We start from the raw sequence: 17404 nt of genomic DNA on the forward strand, positions 1-17404 counted from the left end.
CTCCTAGTGACACTCTCCAACGGATCCCCATCCTCCACCTACCGTGAGGTAGGTAGGAGTGGATCATTATTATCCCTACTTGAAAGAGGGAGAAGCTAAGGCTGAGAAAGGAGAATTGACTTGTCTTAGGTCACACAGCCAGTCAGTGGCAGAGTTGGGAATAGGACCCAAGAGCCCTGATTTTCAAATTAACCATCGGAACTTGAATTTCATACATTGAATGACCTGAATAAAGTGCTCTCAGATGAGTTCCAGACCAACAACAGTGCACAGTAATTATTCTGCAAGTATTTTAGGAGAAATGCAATGGTAGAGAGAATCATGAGCTGCTCAGAGACAATTAATGCAGAGAAGCAGCAAAATTCATCAAACCTAGAACTGCTTATGACTTATTTACTTGGTCTTAAAAGAGAACAAGGACCTGAGTCTCCTCCCTACGCTACTGGTGGGGATCATTGCCGGGGCACTATTTCAGCCCCACATTTTTGGGTGGACCTCCCACTGTGGGAGCTGCAGAGCGCTCCCCCGCAACACACAAACACACACACCCTGGTGCTGGGAGGGGAACAGGGGAAAGGACAAAAGAAGCAAGAGAAGAAGAGAAAGGAGGGAGGGCTGGAGGAAAAGGTGAAACAAAAAGGACAAACCCCAATGTCCCCAGTGATTCTAAGGGACAAAATCCCGGGTGTGGAATAAAATTCTGCCTCCTTAAGCTCGTGTTTTCCATGCCTAGAATTCAAGTCTCACCCGATGGATCAGACTGAACAGGTTTCACACCTGGAGGAGGCTCTTACCTTCTACACAGGGACGTCTGCTTTCTAGTACAATCACGAAAAGGGAAGGAGAAAACTCGACAGAGGTTCCTCCTGCCGCTCACGTACGTGAACCCGAAGGTTCTCTCAGTCCTCAAAGAGAGACCTCGAGACAGAGACTTGCTGAAGCAAAGCCCCAGGGGTCTCTGAGCTTTCCCGGGCCACTCGCCTCTGTCCTGCCTGGCTGATGTCAGCATCTCTCTGTGAGGTCACCACCTTTGACCAATAGTCTGAGGTCCTGCAAAAGGCCTTTGTGATGTCACTGCCACGCCCCTCCCTTGCTGTGCTAATGTCCTGCCCCTGGCCAGGCACTTGGGAGCTTTGAGCTACTCCCTGTGGATCACCCCACTCAAGGCGTGTTCATTTTAGGAAGCGATCCGACTAGACAGTAAAACCTCAGACACTGCTCCCAATGCCACACTCCGTTTTTCAGAAATTACTAGACTTGATGGCCAGAAGAGACCATTAGAGCATCTAATCTGACCCCCTGCATGTCACTGGCCTCCTGTATGACACCATAATACTTTGGGGGCAAAGACATTCCAGAAAGGCATCTAGTCTTCATTCAATGACATCAAGAGATGGAGAATCCACCACTTTCCTTGGTAGCTTGTTCCTGTGGTGAATCATTCTCGCCATTGAATATTTGTGCTTTATTTGCAATATGAATTTGTCTCTTTTCACCTTCCAGCCACTAGGTCTTGTTCTGTCTTTCTCTGCTCGATTAAAGAGCCCTTTAATACCCAATCTTTGCTCTCCATTAAGGCACTTCAACACTTCAATGAAGTCACCTTTCAATCTTCTTTTGATAAGCTAAACAGGTTGAGCTCTTTCAATCGCTCACTAGAAGGCATTTTTCTCCAGGCTCAGAACATTTGGTGGCTCTTTGCTGCCCCAGCTCCAATTTCACAACATCTTTTTCAAAGGAGGACACCAAAACTGGATGCAGTATTCCAATATCGGTCTCACTGATGCCGTGTCACCTCCTGTGACGCTATTGACATAATCTGTAACTGTATAGATCACCGTTGCCACCACTGTTCTATATTTGCAGCCAATATTGTATAAAGGTTGTCGTGGAAGGGGTCTCTGGAGAGGTTCTGATTGGCTGATTAGAATTATGCTCTCTGTATACGTGTAGCACTTTTGTAGTTGACGTTCTGAATAGTGGCTCTATCCTGTCTGTATTTCAAACTTGTGCTATGCTTCCGGGGAACACCCCAGACAAGTTGGTGTTAGTTCTGCCTAGCCTGCTTGATGGCCTCTAAGGACCATGAGCTATACAATTGACCCATTGAGAGAAGGTAGATACACCTTGTGACTCAGCAAGGCATGCAGGGACCTGCCTATGGACAGAACTCTAAGGTTTTTCTATGCCACATGCTGGATAGTGTGTCCTTGGGACAAAGAAAGCAAAGACCACACGGCAAGAGACTATAAAAGGCTGATGCCTTGTCTCCATCTTGTCTTCAATCCTGCTTCATACCTCTGGAGGGACTTGGCTTAAAAAGGAAGCTCTATACAAAGGACTGAATGACCCATCCCAGCTGTGGATGTACTCCAAAGACTTGACTTGAACCTGCAGTTTATTCTATCACTGCTACAAGCCTGAACCAAGAACTTTGCCATTACTGTATGCAGGGCTGGCTTTAGGAAGTGCGGGGCCCCGACAGGGATGAGTAAAAAAAAAAAACACGTAAAAAAAACCCTTTCATTTCTTCCATGTATTATTTACTTTCCATAACTATATAAATAAAATCAAAATTATATATTACATATATTGCTTGCTGGAGGCAGGGCAGGGGTAGGGCAGGGGCTGATTGGAGGTAGGGTCTGCCTGGAGGCAGGGCAAGGGGTGTGGGGCTGGCTGCGGGCAGGACAAGGGGTGCGGGGCTGGAAGCAGGGCAGGGGGTGCAGCAGGGGCTGGCTGCAGGCAGGGGCTGGTGCGGACAGGGCAGGGGGTGCGGCGCTGGCTGGAGACAGGGGCTGGTGCGGGCAGGAGAGGGGGTGTGGGGCTGGAGGCAGGGCAGGGGGTGCAGCAGGAGCTGGCCGCAGGCAGGGGCTGGATGGAGACAGGGGCTGGTGGAGGCAGGGGGTGCGGGGCTGGCTGGAGACAGGGGCTGGTGGGAGCAGGGGGTGCAGGGCTGGCTGGAGACAGGGGCTGGTGGGAGTATGGGGTGCGGGCCTGGCTGGAGACAGGGGCTGGTGGGGGCAGAGGGTGCGGGGCTGGCTGCAGGCAGGGGCTGGTGCAGGCAGGAGAGGGGTTGTGGGGCTGGAGGCAGGGCAGGGGGTGCAGCAGGGGCTGGTGGGGGCAGGGCAGGGGGTGCAGCAGGGACAGGGGCTGGTGTGGGCAGGGCAGGGGGTGCGGGGCTGCAGGCAGGACAGGGGGTGCAGCAGGGGATGGTGCGGGTACGGCAGGGTTGCAGGGGCTGGAGGCAGGGCAGTGGGTGCAGCAGGAGCTGGTGCGGGCAGGGCAGGGGGTGTGGGGCTGGAGGCAGGGCAGGGGGTGCAGCAGGGTCTGGTGTGGGCAGGGCAGGGGGTGCAGCAGGGGCTGGTGCGGGCAGGAGAGGGGGTGTGGGGCTGGAGGCAGGGCAGGGGGTGCAGCAGGGGCTGGCTGCAGGTAGGGCAGGGGCCCCCCTGGTTCTACCACCCTGGCCCTTTAAATAGCTGCCGGAGCCCTGGGGAAGCTGCGGGGCTCTCGCGGCTATTTAGAGGACCGAAGCAGCAGAGGGAGCTGGAGCCCCGGCCCTTTAAATAGCCCCCGGAGCCCCCTGCTACCCCAGGGCTCTGGTCCAACCATTAGACCCCAGGCAAGCGCCAGAGCTCCCCCTTCTCCTCCACTGAGTACATAAAACTACAGGTCCCAGAATCCCTTGCTTCTCCGTCCCAACTCCAGAGGAGGCAGCCAATCGGCCGGAGCCGTTTGCTGATTGGCAGGTGCGCGAGCCAGTGGGGGCGAGCCCATGCCCAGCACGCGGGGGCAGCAGGCGATGGCGGGACTGGGCTAGGAGCGGGCGCTGCGGCTCGTGCTGGGTGCGGTGGGGCTGGCGCTCTCCGTGTACGCGCTGCACTTGGAGAGCTCGCGGGAGCGGGACCCCGGGTACCGGACATGTGCGACCTGAGCCCCTCCTTAAGCTGGGGACCGGCCCCATTGCAACCCCTGCCCCATGGCATGACTCCCCCTCCCCCATTGCAGCCCCCCGCCCCATTGCATGACTCCCCCTCCCCCCATTGCAGCCCCCCGCCCCATGGCATGACTCCCCCTCCCCCCATTGCAGCCCCCCGCCACATGGCATGACTCCCCCTCCCCCCATTGCAACTCCTCTCCCCCTGGCTTGACTCCCCCTTGCCCCATTGCAACCCCCCGCCCCATGGCATGAGTCTCCCTCCCCCCATTGCAACCCCCCGCCCCATGGCATGACTCCCGCTACCCCATTGTAACCTCCCGTCCCTAGGCATGACTCCCCCTCTCCCCATTGCCACCCCCCTCCCCATGGCATGACTCCCCGTCCCTCCATTGCAACCCCCCCCCCCGTGGCATGATTCCCCCTCCCCCCATTGCAACCCCCGCCCCATGGCATGACTCCCCTTCGCCCTATTGCAACCCCCCGCCCTATGGCATGACTCCCCCTCGTCTGCAACTCCCCGCCCCATGGCATGACTCCCCCTCGCCCCATTGTTGCCGGCACAGGGGCCTGAGGACAGCAACAGTGGGGTTTGTTGCCCGGAGTGCTTCACGCCAATAAACATACCGGGGTGGAGAAACAATCAAAGTTTATTTGAGATCTCAAAATGGTGCAAGGAGACAGGCAAGTCTCAAATCAAGCACACCAGCAAAAACAGTTTCTCTCTTCTTTATACATTTTACAACTAAGCCCCCCCTCTCTCCCCTTCTCTACCACCCCCCCTCTACTCCCCCTCCCCTCTCTACCGAAGGCATGTTTATACATTTAAGCAACTAAATCATTCTAGGGCTATAAATCTAGCTTGTTAGTAACTTCTTCCTAAACTGTAATTTGGTCCTGTTTACCCTTGGTTTATTACCCCTTCCCCAGCTAGAAACATGCAAACCTCATCATTATTGTTTGGTACCTGGCATGAACAAGGTCGTAATTGCTAACTAACTATTTACACATTCCTCCTTTGAGAATACTCAACAAGCTTTTGGTTGAGTTTTCTCATATTCTGCAGACAAGATACGATTGAGTGCCATGGAGCTGGGGTTCTCAATGAGAGAGTGTGCTGGGATTTATGGGGAACCACCCTCCATGGTAACCCTGCAGCATGGTGCGGGATTTGGGAGCATACCCAGCAGTTGGAGAGGTTAAACTCTTGGGCAAAGCGAACCTTCAGGGACTCATATGTGTTTGTCTCTAAGTTAGTAGGGATTCCTTTCCATCCCGCATGTGCCTGGGGGGAAACGGGAGTTAACAAGAGGAGTGTCCCTATGGCAAAGAGCACCACTGTGGCAGACTCTGGATCTGAACTCATATTGGGCAGGTGATCCTAGGGCCTAACAATCACAATTCCCCAAATACCCACATAATAACAATTATCAAAAGTAAGCAGATTAAAAACAAAAGGGACCAGGCCACCAGGTTAGGCCGATCCTATGAAAACAAACACAACCAACGCTCAGAGGTCTCGCGGGGAGTGCGCTGTGACAGTCCAAAGAGATCACAGGGCATTCCCAGCAGACACTATTGTCGTCTGAATAACAGTTTAAGTCCCAGATCGTCGCTGGCAGTCTTCTCTGCAGGCTGGACGGTCCACCGTTCAGGAGCAGGCACCGCTTTCAGGCGAGAGTGATGAATCCAGTTCTTGTGTCCCTCAACCTTTGCTGCTGTATGGGAGACCAGCAGGACGGTGTGGGGTCCCTTCTACTTCTCTTGGAGAGGCTCGTCCTTCCAGGGCCGAATGAGTACGTAATCGCCTGGCTGCAAGGAGTGGATTGGGGCGTCCAGCGGGAGAGGCTGCAAATCTTTGGTATACCTGTGGAGAGAACAGAGAACAGCAGACAGAGAGCACATGTACTGAGATAAGAAGCCACACCCCATTTCCCACTCCCCTGCCAGAACCGGGGTACCGTTCATAGGCCATGCCCTTCCAAACAATCTCAAAGGGACTGAGCCCTAACGTGCCCTTAGGGAGAGCGCGAATGCAGAGCAGAACAAGGGGCAAAGCATCAGGCCACCTAAGGGAAGCCTCTTGGCAAACGTTTCAGAGGTGCCGCTTAAGTGTCTGATTTGTTCGCTCCACTACCCCACTGGCCTGCGGTCGCCATGGCGTGTGAAGCTTCCAGGGGACCTGTAGGGCATCCGATATCTTCTGAACGACTTGGGATGTGAAGTGTGTTCCGTTGTCAGATTCCATCCACTGGGGGAGCAATCTGAGCCTTACTCTGTGCCACTCGATATCCTCGGAGTCCAACAAAGTTCAGGAGGCTCACAGTGGCTTTAAGGCAAGAGGTGAGACCCACTGCAGCAATTAACAAGTCATCCACATATTGCAGGAGGAGGACTTCCTCCTCGTTGTCCCACTCCTCCAAGTCTCTAGACAGGGCCTGGATGAAAAGGGTGGGGGAATTTTTAAATCCCTGAGCCAGCACTGTCCAGCAAAGCTGCTTCCTAACCCTCCTTCTGTCCTCCCACTCGAAGGAGAAAATCTCCTGAGACTGGGGGTCAACTGGAATCGTGAAGAAAGCATCCTTTAAATCCAGGACTGAAAAATGGGTGTACTGCCCCCCTATAGAGGCCAACAATGTATACGGGTTTGGAACAAGGGGGTGTAGAGTCTTAACCCGCTCATTAACCGCCCTCAGGTCCTGGACCAGCCGGTATGTGCCATTGGGCTTTTGTACAGGCAAGATAGGAGTGTTCCAAGCTGACGGGCATTCTCGAAGTACGCCGCACTTTAGGAACTGGTCTATAGTTTCCTGCAATCCCTCTCTGGCTTCCCTTTTGATCGGATACTGCTTGATTCGCACTGGACCTTTTCCTGGCAAGAGCTGAACAGTAATAGGAGTATGATGGGCTGCCTTTCCTGGGATCCCTGATGCCCAGACCAGAGGAAAAACCCGCTTCTCCCACTGACTCCACTCTGGGGCTTGCATGGCTGAGGGCTCAATTGCAAGTGTTATTATCCAGGCATTCTCTGGAGGTAAGGTGAGGCTTATTTCATCTTGAGTGAAATGCAGGGTGGCACCTAAGCGACAAAGCAGATCCCGTCCCAGTAGAGGCGTTGGACAATCGGGGAGGTAAACCAGTCTGTGAGATAGAGTTCTGTTTCCCAAAGCACATTCCGCTGGGGCATATACTGGGCACTTGGTTCCTTTCCCTGTGGCTCCCACCACAGTGAGGGAATCTGCCACAGGCAGCTGCAGGGGTTGGTTTACATCAGTTCTTGCAGTTCCAGAGTCTATTAAAAAGTCTATGTCTGAATCTCCCACCCGCAATTTTTACTCGGGGTTCCGGGGGCAGGATAGTCCGTCTCCCTGACACCCCTAGTCTTGATCCTCTGCTGCCATTATAGGGGTACCTTCCCTTTCGGGGCACTCATTTTTCCAATGTCCCTCCTTTCGGCATCTGGCACACTGGTTGTGACCCAGACGCCTTTCCTGTGAGACAGGGCGCCCACGTCCACGTCCTCTCATTCCCCGGCCCCTTCCACCTTCCTGAAATCTTCCCCTGCCACCAGCCTGTACTGCTGCAACCATCATTTTCACTTGCCTCTTTTCCTTTTCTCCCTCCCTAAGGCTGTAAGCCCTGTTTGCAGTTTCCAAAATCTGTGCCATGGTCATGCCCATCAGATCCTCCTTTTTCTGCAGTTTCCTTTTAATATCAGGGGTGGCAGGGCTGGTAAAGATACCCTTCATAATTGCCTCAGTGGCCGGATCATCGGGATTGGCATTAGTAGTTTGCCTGATGGTATCCCGAATACGCTGCAGAACAGCAACCGGACTCTCTTTTGGCTCCTGTACTAGATCATACGGCTTAGCCCAATTGTTATGTCGGACAGCTGAGTGTCGCAGACCATGTAATAGGAGCTCCTTGTATACAGTGAGACAGGTGAGATCTGCCGGCACGTTGGGATTCCACCGGGGGGTCTGCTGTAGGGACCTGGACTGCAGCAACAGGAACGTTTGCTGCGTTTCCCTCATGTCTCCGCTGTGCCTCCTCCCGTGCCTTAGACACAACCTTATTACGCTCCACCTCAGACAGCAGGGTCCCCATAAGGACATTACAGTCATCCCAGTCAGGCTTATGGCTAGCCAGACACCCTTCAAAGACCGAGATAAACTTGCTTGGATTCGTAGAGAATTCCCCTGCCTGTGCCTTAAAGGCTGCTAGGTCCACCGGGTTAAAGGCACATGCGTATAGACCTGCATAGTAGTGGCCGGGCGATTGTTTGCTCCAGGACGGGCTATCAGAGTCTCAGTAATCAATGGATAGAATCCCACCGAGGGGGCAATCTCTGGGACCTGAGGCACCCTATCTTTATACGGTGGGGGTGTTGGAGCCAAAGGGGACACCGACTCTGCCATCACAACCGGGGGAGGGTTCTGGGGACTAACAATAGTTACTACCGAACGTGTCAGAGTCAAATTACACTTTTGCAAAAGATCTGATCTATCTCTTAACAACGTAAACATCTGTACATACATATGTTCTTACCATTTACCCGTTCGCTGACAAAACAAAAGCAATTGAAGGATCGTATTATAATTAAGTGATCCCTCCGGTGGCCACCTTTCCTCATCCTCTAGCTGATACTGAGGCCAGTCTACTGTACAGAACCTTTTTAATTTACTTTTAATCAACGGATCCGATCCAAACAATTTCCAGTTCACCAGAATGCATTCTAAGGGCGTACACCTTGCCCTGCCTGCAGTACTCTGTCCCTGCCCCATACCTAGGGAGACACTGGGCGTCCCCAGGTCAAAACAGGTAAAGTCCCCACTGGACTGTTCCTACCTTATCCAAGGGTCTGGTTCTGCACCGTCGCCCGCAGCTGTTTCTCCACTAATGAAGCGCGTTGCACCGTTGTGCCCTCCGGGGTCGACCAAATCACTTTTCCGCCAAGGCCCCCGATGAAGTCACCGGTGAGCTCTAGGCATTGGTCGTCGTCGTAATCCGCCAGCTGCCAGGAGGGATCCGGGCAAGGCTAAATTTCAGCCTCGAGCCCACCCAGGGACGCCAAGACTGTTGCCGGCACAGGGGCCCGAGGACAGCAACAGTGGGGTTCGTTGCCCGGAGTGCTTCACGCCAATAAACATACTGGGGTGGAGAAACAATCAAAGTTTATTTGAGATCTCAAAGTGGTGCAAGGAGACAGGCAAGTCTCAAATCAAGCACACCAGCAAAACCAGTTTCTCTCTTCTTTATATATTTTACAACTAAGCCCCCCCTCTCTCCCCCTCTCTACCACCCCACCTCTACTCCCCCTCCCCTCTCTACCGAAGGCATGTTTATACATTTAAGCAACTAAATCATTCTAGGGCTATAAATCTAGCTTGTTAGTAACTTCCCTCTAAACAGTTATTTGGTCTTGTTTACCCTTAGTTTATTACCCCTTCCCCAGCTAGAAACATGCAAACCTCATCAGTATTGTTTGGTACCTGGCATGAGCAAGGTCGTAATTGCTAACTGGCTGTTTACACATTCCAATTCCTGTCCTTGGCTTTTGAGGTTGATTAGAGTTAAACATGGAAGGACAGAGTTTAAACATGGAAGAACTCTGGCTCAGGCAGGCCTAGTAACCCCAACAGAGCTGCCACCGGAGTGCCGCTGATCGCAATTGCAATCACGGCTTTTTTTTTTTCCTGCCGCTTGGGGCAGCAAAATCCCTGGAGCCGGTCCTCCAGCAGCTCATTTCCATTCTCTTCAAACGTTACCTTCACGTGAGGAACCACTCCCTCAGCCGGCGCACCTCTGCAGTTCTGTTTTGGGGATGCAACTCCACAGCCTTCACACTTGAGTTTAGAAGAGTCACTGGTGCTCTTCCTTTGATGGCATTAGTCGGTACATTGGCTGGCTGGAGCCTATTAGCCAACCAAACACACCCACAGACACTGATATGGGTTAAAAGGAATTATTATCTGCCAAACAGAAGCCCAAATAGTCCCATGTTCACCTCTCAGTTCCCGTGTGGGGATAGAAAGCAGGAGAGGTGAAAACACAAACCCTGGCAGCTATAAAAGGGAACAAGGCTGTTCCCCAAATCCCTGTTGGTCAATGCCATAGAGCTGTGCAGTGTCTGTTTATAGATGCATTTGACTCCCTGCCCTGTACATTGTCTCACTTCTATTAGCCTCATCACTGAACTGGTCTCCAGCCAGTCTGAGAGCCTAGGACCATGGCACATTATGGAGTCAGCCACCCACCCACCCTCATCGTCTGAGTGTCCTTCAGTGTAACTGTCTATGGAACATTCCCCGAGAACATTCTCTCTCTCTCTCTCTCTCTCTCTCTCTCTCTCTCCAGTGTGTGTGAATGAGTGTGGGGATATGAAAGGGAACATGAGTGGTAACGGGAATGGAGATCTGTGTTTCAGGGTGAATGATGATACTTGTCTAAAAGTCAGTGGGAATGGAAATATTTTCATTGTTGTTTTTGTTGTTATCCCTCAATTTTACATCATGGGAATGTTGTAAAAACACGTAGCGTTCATATCATACAAGTTCTTTAAACAAATCCAGGAGAAAGCTTCTGTCTACACTTTATTGCTTATTAATAATTAACTAAGTAAATGACCATGATGATGATGCTCAGTGGTGACAGATTTGGTGCTGGTTGTGGGTCTAGTGACTAGGGTCTCCAAAAGCTGGGAATGGGCAACAGGGGAAGGATCACTTGGTGATTCCCTGTTCTGTTCATTCCCTCTGGGGCACCTGGCATTGGCCACTGTCGGTAGACAGGATACTGGGCTAGATGGACCTTTGGTCTGACTCAGTCTGGCCTTCCTTATATTCTTAATGATAGTCTAGGCTCCCATAGTCCTAGGCATGGTACAAACACAGACCATAAACCTCACTCAGTCCCACCGAGTTTACAACCCGAGTGTAAATGGGAAGTGGAGTGTGACTGGGAACAGGAATATAAACACGAATATAAATATCAGCCGAGCATAAAAATCTTCCTTCACTGTAGCCTGAATCCTCCCTTGACTCTCCCCTAAAGAAAAACTCCAAGACACGCCACTCTCAGCGCACTAATGTCAGGGACGCTCCACTGCAAAACCTTAACTCTGTCCCCAGACTCCCCCCATCCCCCAGCTTCTCCCACCTGCACCCACAGGCGGACCCCAGATCTGGTCCAAAACATGAGCCAGGCTTGCTCAGATCACGTTCCTAGTGTCATGGATCATTTCAATGTAGCCGGTCACTGCTGGGAAGGGAAAGGGGCTTCAATCCCAAATCCCTCCCAGGGCCATGGAAAAACTTCCCTCTCCAGCGGGTGGCCCAGCCGGATAGATCCCTGGAACACGACCCCTCCCCAGACACTGACCCCCTGACTGGACGTTGCATTGACCTTCTGCGCGTGGAACCGGGCTCCAGAGTTGAGTCCCGTCCCCGCCCCCCCTCCCCTGCGCCCCAGTATCACCTCACAATAGCCAGGCCCTCAGTTCCTGGGTGAGGAAAACAGCCACTGAAGGGAGGTGTTCATTACTCCCAGGGGTCTGTATCCGGTGCTGCACAGACATACGGGATGGGACAGTCTGACTCCTGCACCCGGAGCCCTGGGGCGAGTCAGTCAGATCACTGGCAGCAGGAGTGTGTGTCTCTTATAAAGCGGGGGCATGCAAATGAGGGAGACACTTTCCTCTTTAAATCTGTGCCTCTCTCTGCCCAGGCTGCACCCGGAGACACAATCCGCAGCCCCTGTGTCTGTGCAGTGACCAGCCAGTCCCCTGAGAACTTTCCCTCCAGCACCCGGGAAAATGGGATTTTTGCTCCTTGTAATTTTCGCTGTAGCAGCTTTGGAAGGTATTTTCCTCCTCTGAATAACTGGCAGAGTTAGAAGAATTTTGTGTTATCCCTGTTTTTATACCGATATTAATGGCCTGTTTCTATTCTCAGGTGTCTGGTCCCAGGTGCAGCTGGTGGAGTCCGGAGGGGATGTGAAAAAGCCCGGAGACTCTCTCCGCCTCTCCTGCAAAGCCTCCGGCTTCACCTTCAGCAGCTACTACATGCACTGGGTCCGACAGGCTCCTGGCAAGGGACTAGAATGGGTCGCTGTTATAGGCACTTCTGGGAGTCCTATATATTACCCCGATTCAGTGAAAGGCCGATTCACCATCTCCAGGGATGATTCCAAGAGTGAGCTGTATCTGCAAATGACCGGCCTGAAGCCCGAGGACACCGCCAGCTATTACTGTGCGGGAGACACAGTGAAACGAAACCGGTTTGTGATCATACAAAAACCCAGGCTGCGGAATCGCCCTGCTCCCGGCAGCCACGCGGGGGCAGCAGTGACACACACACTGCTTCCGGCTCAGACAGGAGACCTGGCAACCTGGTGAATGTAACACAAACCTCCCCTCAATTTTAACCCTTCAGTTCCCGGGCCACGTGTCTCCCCTTCCTGTCCAGAGTCTCCCTACCCTAGGTCTGCGGTGCAGAGATCCCTCGGTTCATCTGTGAACCCCAATCCGGAGTGAGTCCTGTTCTGAGTCGCTCTCCCCTCGCAGACCTGGCACGTTGGCTCTCCCGGGCCCGTCTCTGTGTCAGACTCACAGGACAGCGTCTGTCAGTGTAAAGGGGACAAGCGCATTCCAACGGATGGAGCGAATTCCTCATGAGGCCAAATCCTCCGCTAGTGTAAAGTCACCACAACGGCTTCTGCTAGACTCGAGTTACTCCGGATTTACACCAGGGAGGCTCTGGCCCTCTCAGCAGACTGGGACGTTTATCGCATTAATGCAGCGGAAGGTGATTAGTTCATTATAACCCATGTGGGGCCCCTCACCGGGGCATCTCCGCCCTTCACAAGCGGTTATTGCCTTTATCCCCACAACGCCGGCGGGCTGGCTCCTTTGACTTTTCATTGCTGCAGCTTTGGAAGGTATTTTCTCCCCAATCAATCTATTGAAGGGTGACAGATTGTCTGTGTCATAACTAGAAAGGGAAGGGTAACAGCTGTCCTGTGTACAGTACTATAAAATCCCTCCTGGCCAGAGACTCCAAAATCCTTTTCCCTGGAAAGGGTTAAGAAGCTCAGGTAACCTGGCTGGCATCTGACCTAAAGGACCAATAAGGGGACAAGATACTTTCAAATCTTGGGGGTGGGGGGAAAGGCTTTTGTTTGTGCCCTGTTTGGGTTTTCGTTCGCTCTTGGGACTGAGAGGGACCAGACATCAATCCAGGTTCTCCACATCTTTCTAAACAAGTCTCTCCTATTTCAAACTTGTAAGTAAATAGCCAGGCAAGGCGTCTTAGTTTTACTTTGTTTTCTCAACTTGTAAATGTACCTTTTACTAGAGTGTTTATCTTTGTTTGCTGTACTTTGAACCTAAGACTAGAGGGGGGTCGTCTGAGGTCTTTAAGTTTGATTACCCTGTAAAGTTATTTTCCCATCCTGATTTTACAGAGATGATTTTTACCTTTTTCTTTAATTAAAAGCCTTCTTTTTAAGAACCTGATCGATTTTTCCTTGTTTTAAGATCCAAGGGGGTTGGATCTGTATTCACCAGGGAATTGGTGAAAGGTTTCTCAAGGCTTCCCAGGGAAGGGAATTAGTTTGAGATGGTGGCAGCGGACCAGAGCTAAGCTGGTAGTTAAGCTTAGAAGTCTTCATGCAGGCCCCCACATTTTGTACCCTAAAATTCAAAGTGGGGATACAGCCTTGACAGTCTGCAATGGCTGTGATTGGTAACGTAGCTTTACTCTGTGATCTCACCCTCTTTATTGGAGAATCTGGCTCATTTGTGTCTCTTTGGTTTTAATTCACTCCTTGAATCCATTGCTAATTTTGGGTTTTACTGAATATTTACCTCTTTTCCCTTCTCCCAGTCGGGGCCAGCGCTGAAGAAGCCCGGAGAGTCCCATAAACTGCAATGTGTCACCATCAGATTTACTATTAGCAACTAATGGATGGAGTGGGTCAGACAGGAGCCCGGGAAGGGCTGGAGTGGCTGGTTGAATATTATGATGAGTCAAAGAAACAGCATAACGCCTCCTCCGTGCAGGGGTGATTCTCAGCCTCCAAGGACAGCACTAATTTCTACTTGCAAATGAGCAGCCTGAAAGCGGAGGACACCGCTGTGTATTACTGCGCCAGAGACACAGGGCTTGGCTACACTTGCGAGTTAGAGCGCATTAAAGCAGCCCAGTGCGCTCTAACTCAGGACGCGTCCACACTGGCAAGGCACATAGAGCGCTCTGACTCCGCAGTTAGAGTGCTCCTGGTACTCCACCTCGGCAAGTGGAATAACGTTTGATGCGCCCCCGCTGGAGCGCCGCGGAGCCAGTGTGGACGCCTTGGTCTGTTAATGTGCTCTGATCGGCCTCCAGAACTGTCCCACAATGACTGTTCTAGCCATTCTGGTCATTTTCAACTCTACTGCCCTGCCCTCAGGTGACCAACCATCAGACCCGCCTGTTGGGCGGTTCGGCCGGGGCTTGTCCCCCTCTGGGGCGGTGGGGAGCCGGACCGCCTCGCTATTTGGGTCAGGTGTGTCAGGGAATTAGTTGTCTGTGTGGCAAACAGTCAGCAGCTCTGTCCCTCTGGCGGGGGCTGAGCAAACAGGTTCAATTTTAGCAGGCCCAGGCCCTGGGTCAGGGCAGGGCAACAGACAGTCAGTAGCTCAGACCCTCAGGAAGGGGCTGAGCAAACAGGTTCAACAGCAAACCCCAGGCTCCTGGCTTCGAGCAGCTGGGGAGAGGGGGAGACGGCCACGCGTGAGGTGGGTGGCAGGGGGGATGCAGGCCCACCCACTCCACTGCCTCCCAGCCCGGGGCCCTAGCGGCAGCAGAAGACCCGCTGCTGAGTCAGTGGGAATCCTGACCGCAACACACTGACATTGGCTCTGGCAGTGCTGCAGCCAGACATAGGTCGGCTGCCCCTGGGCTACTTCCTACCTCCCCCTCTAGAGGTACCTGGGTCTGGATGGCGTCCTCCACTGGGTCACGCACCATGGGCTCCTCGGGGTAGCTGGCGAGCGGCAGGCTTGGCAGAGTCTCTGGGCTTGGGCTAGCATCAGGCGTTGGCTGGTCTGGCCAGTCCTCAGCTTGGCCATTGATCACCGTGGTCTCCCCACCGGAAGCTATGCCACAAGCATCGTGGTCAGGCTTTTATACTTTTATACTTCCTGTCCTGCACCTTGACCTCCGAGGGGCGGGGGCAGGGTTTGTTGGCTCTGTCCACTTTGGTGTCCAGAGAGGCTTATCCCCCTCTGGGGTGGCGGGGAGCCAGACCTCCTCGCTACACCCCCTTCCATTAAGTCTGGCTCCTGCTTGTCGGGGCCAGACTCTTCCATACCCCCAGGAAGGACAGGAAGTCAGCATTAGCGTGGTCCTTGCCTGCCCTATGGCGAGCAGTAAAGGCATAGGGCTGGAGCGCCAGGTACCAATGCTGTATTCTCATATTATTGTCTTTCAATTTGTTCATCCACTGAAGCAGGGTCTGGTCAGTGACTAAGGTGAACCGGGCGCCAAGAAAGTAGTAACGTAGGGCATCACAGGCCCATTTCACTGCAAGGGCCTCCTTCTCCACCACCGTGTAGTTCTTCTCCCGTGGAAACAATTTCCGGCTGATATATAAGACCGAATGGTCTTCCCCATCTATTTTTTGAGACAGGATGGCGCTCAGTCCTACCTCCGAGGCATCCATTTGGAGGATGATGTCTCGGTTGAAACTTGGGCTGTAGAGGACCGATTCACGGCAGAGACTCTTTTTGAGTTCCTGAAAGGCGTCTTCACATTCCGGGGTCCAAACCACACGTCGAGGGCTGTCCTTGGTTAAAAGGCAGGTCAAAGGGGTGGCAATAGATGCAAAATGGGGAATGAAATGCAGATAATAGCCAGCGAGGCCCAAGAACTGTCGCACCTGATGCTTTGTGGTGGGAGGCGGGCAGGCCACCAGGGCCTGGACTTTTCCCACGAGGGGCTTCACTTGTCCATTCCCTATGGTGTAGCCCAGATAAGTAGTCTCTTATGTCGACGGGGACAGGTGAGCAAAGCCCACAGGTAAGTGGGGAACATGGAGACCTGGGAGATGGGTCGGAAACGAGAGGGAGTGTGGGCTATATTGGCAGAGAGAAAGGAGGGTCAGGACAAAACTGGGAGGCAAGATCAAACCAGCATCTTAGATGCCTATATACAAATGCGAGAAGTATGGGGAATAAGCAGGAAGAACTGGAAGTGCTAATAAATAAATACAACTATGACATTGTTGGCATCACTGAAACTTGGTGGGATAATACACATGATTGGAATGTTGGTGTGGATGGGTACAGCTTGCTCAGGAAGGATAGACACGGGGAAAAGGGAGGAGGTGTTGCCTTATATATTAAAAATGTACACACTTGGACTGAGGTAGAGATGGACATAGGAGACGGAAGTGTTGAGAGTCTCTGGGTTAGGCTAAAAGGGGTAAAAAACAAGGGAGATGTCATGCTAGGAGTCTACTACAGGCCACCTAACCAGGTGGAAGAGGTGGATGAGGCTTTTTTAAAGCAACTAACAAAATCATCCAAAGCCCAAGATTTGGTGGTGATTGGGGACTTCAACTATCCGGATATATGTTGGGAAAATAACACAGCGGGGCACAGACTATTCAACAAATTCTTGGACTGCATTGCAGACAACTTTTTATTTCAGAAGGTTGAAAAAGCTACTGGGGGGAAGCTGTTCTAGACTTGATTTTAACAAATAGGGAGGAACTCGTTGAGAATTTGAAATTAGAAGGCAGCCTGGGTGAAAGTGATCATGAAATCATAGAGTTTGCAATTCTAAGGAAGGGTAGAAGGGAGAACAGCAAAATAGAGACAATGGATTTCAGGAAGGCAGATTTTGGTAAGCTCAGAGAGCCGATAGGTAAGGTCCCATGGGAATCAAGACTGAGGGGAAAAACAACTGAGGAGAGTTGGCAGTTTTTCAAAGGGACACTATTAAGGGCCCAAAAGCAAGCTATTCCGCTGGTTAGGAAAGATAGAAAAGACTACCTTGGCTTAACCACGAGATCTTGCACGACCTAAAAAATAAAAAGGAGTCATATAAAAAATGGAAACTAGGACAGATTACAAAGGATGAATATAGGCAAACAACACAGGAATGCAGGGGCAAGATTAGAAAGGCAAAGGCACAAAATGAGCTCAAACTAGCTACAGGAATAAAGGGAAACAAGAAGACTTTTTATCAATACATTAGAAGCAAGAGGAAGACCAAAGACAGGGTAGGCCCACTGCTTAGTGAAGAGGGAGAAACAGTATCAGGAAACTTGGAAATGGCAGAGATGCTTAATGACTTCTTTGTTTCGGTCTTCACCGAGAAGTCTGAAGGAATGCCTAACATAGTGAATGCTAATGGGAAGGGGCTAGGTTTAGCAGATAAAATAAAAAAAGAACAAGTTAAAAATCACTTAGAAAAGTTAGAT

General features: G+C 51.9%; 1 long non-coding RNA gene and 1 gene segment (V, D, J or C); one reads left to right on the forward strand and one right to left on the reverse strand.

The window, feature by feature from the left end:
• LOC122173242 (Ig mu chain C region secreted form-like) overlaps positions 1-17404 on the forward strand; it is a 1717225-nt gene that overhangs the window by 672943 nt on the left and 1026878 nt on the right.
• On the reverse strand, positions 4734-11087 carry LOC135975413 (uncharacterized). The gene is made up of 3 exons (XR_010592433.1): positions 9706-11087; positions 8786-9088; positions 4734-5804 (listed from the first exon to the last, which is right to left on the reverse strand). It is a non-coding gene; the product is annotated as an uncharacterized LOC135975413 (long non-coding RNA).

The sequence above is a fragment of the Chrysemys picta genome, chromosome 13 (assembly GCF_011386835.1).
Source record: "Chrysemys picta bellii isolate R12L10 chromosome 13, ASM1138683v2, whole genome shotgun sequence".
NCBI classification, from domain to species: Eukaryota; Metazoa; Chordata; order Testudines; family Emydidae; genus Chrysemys; species Chrysemys picta.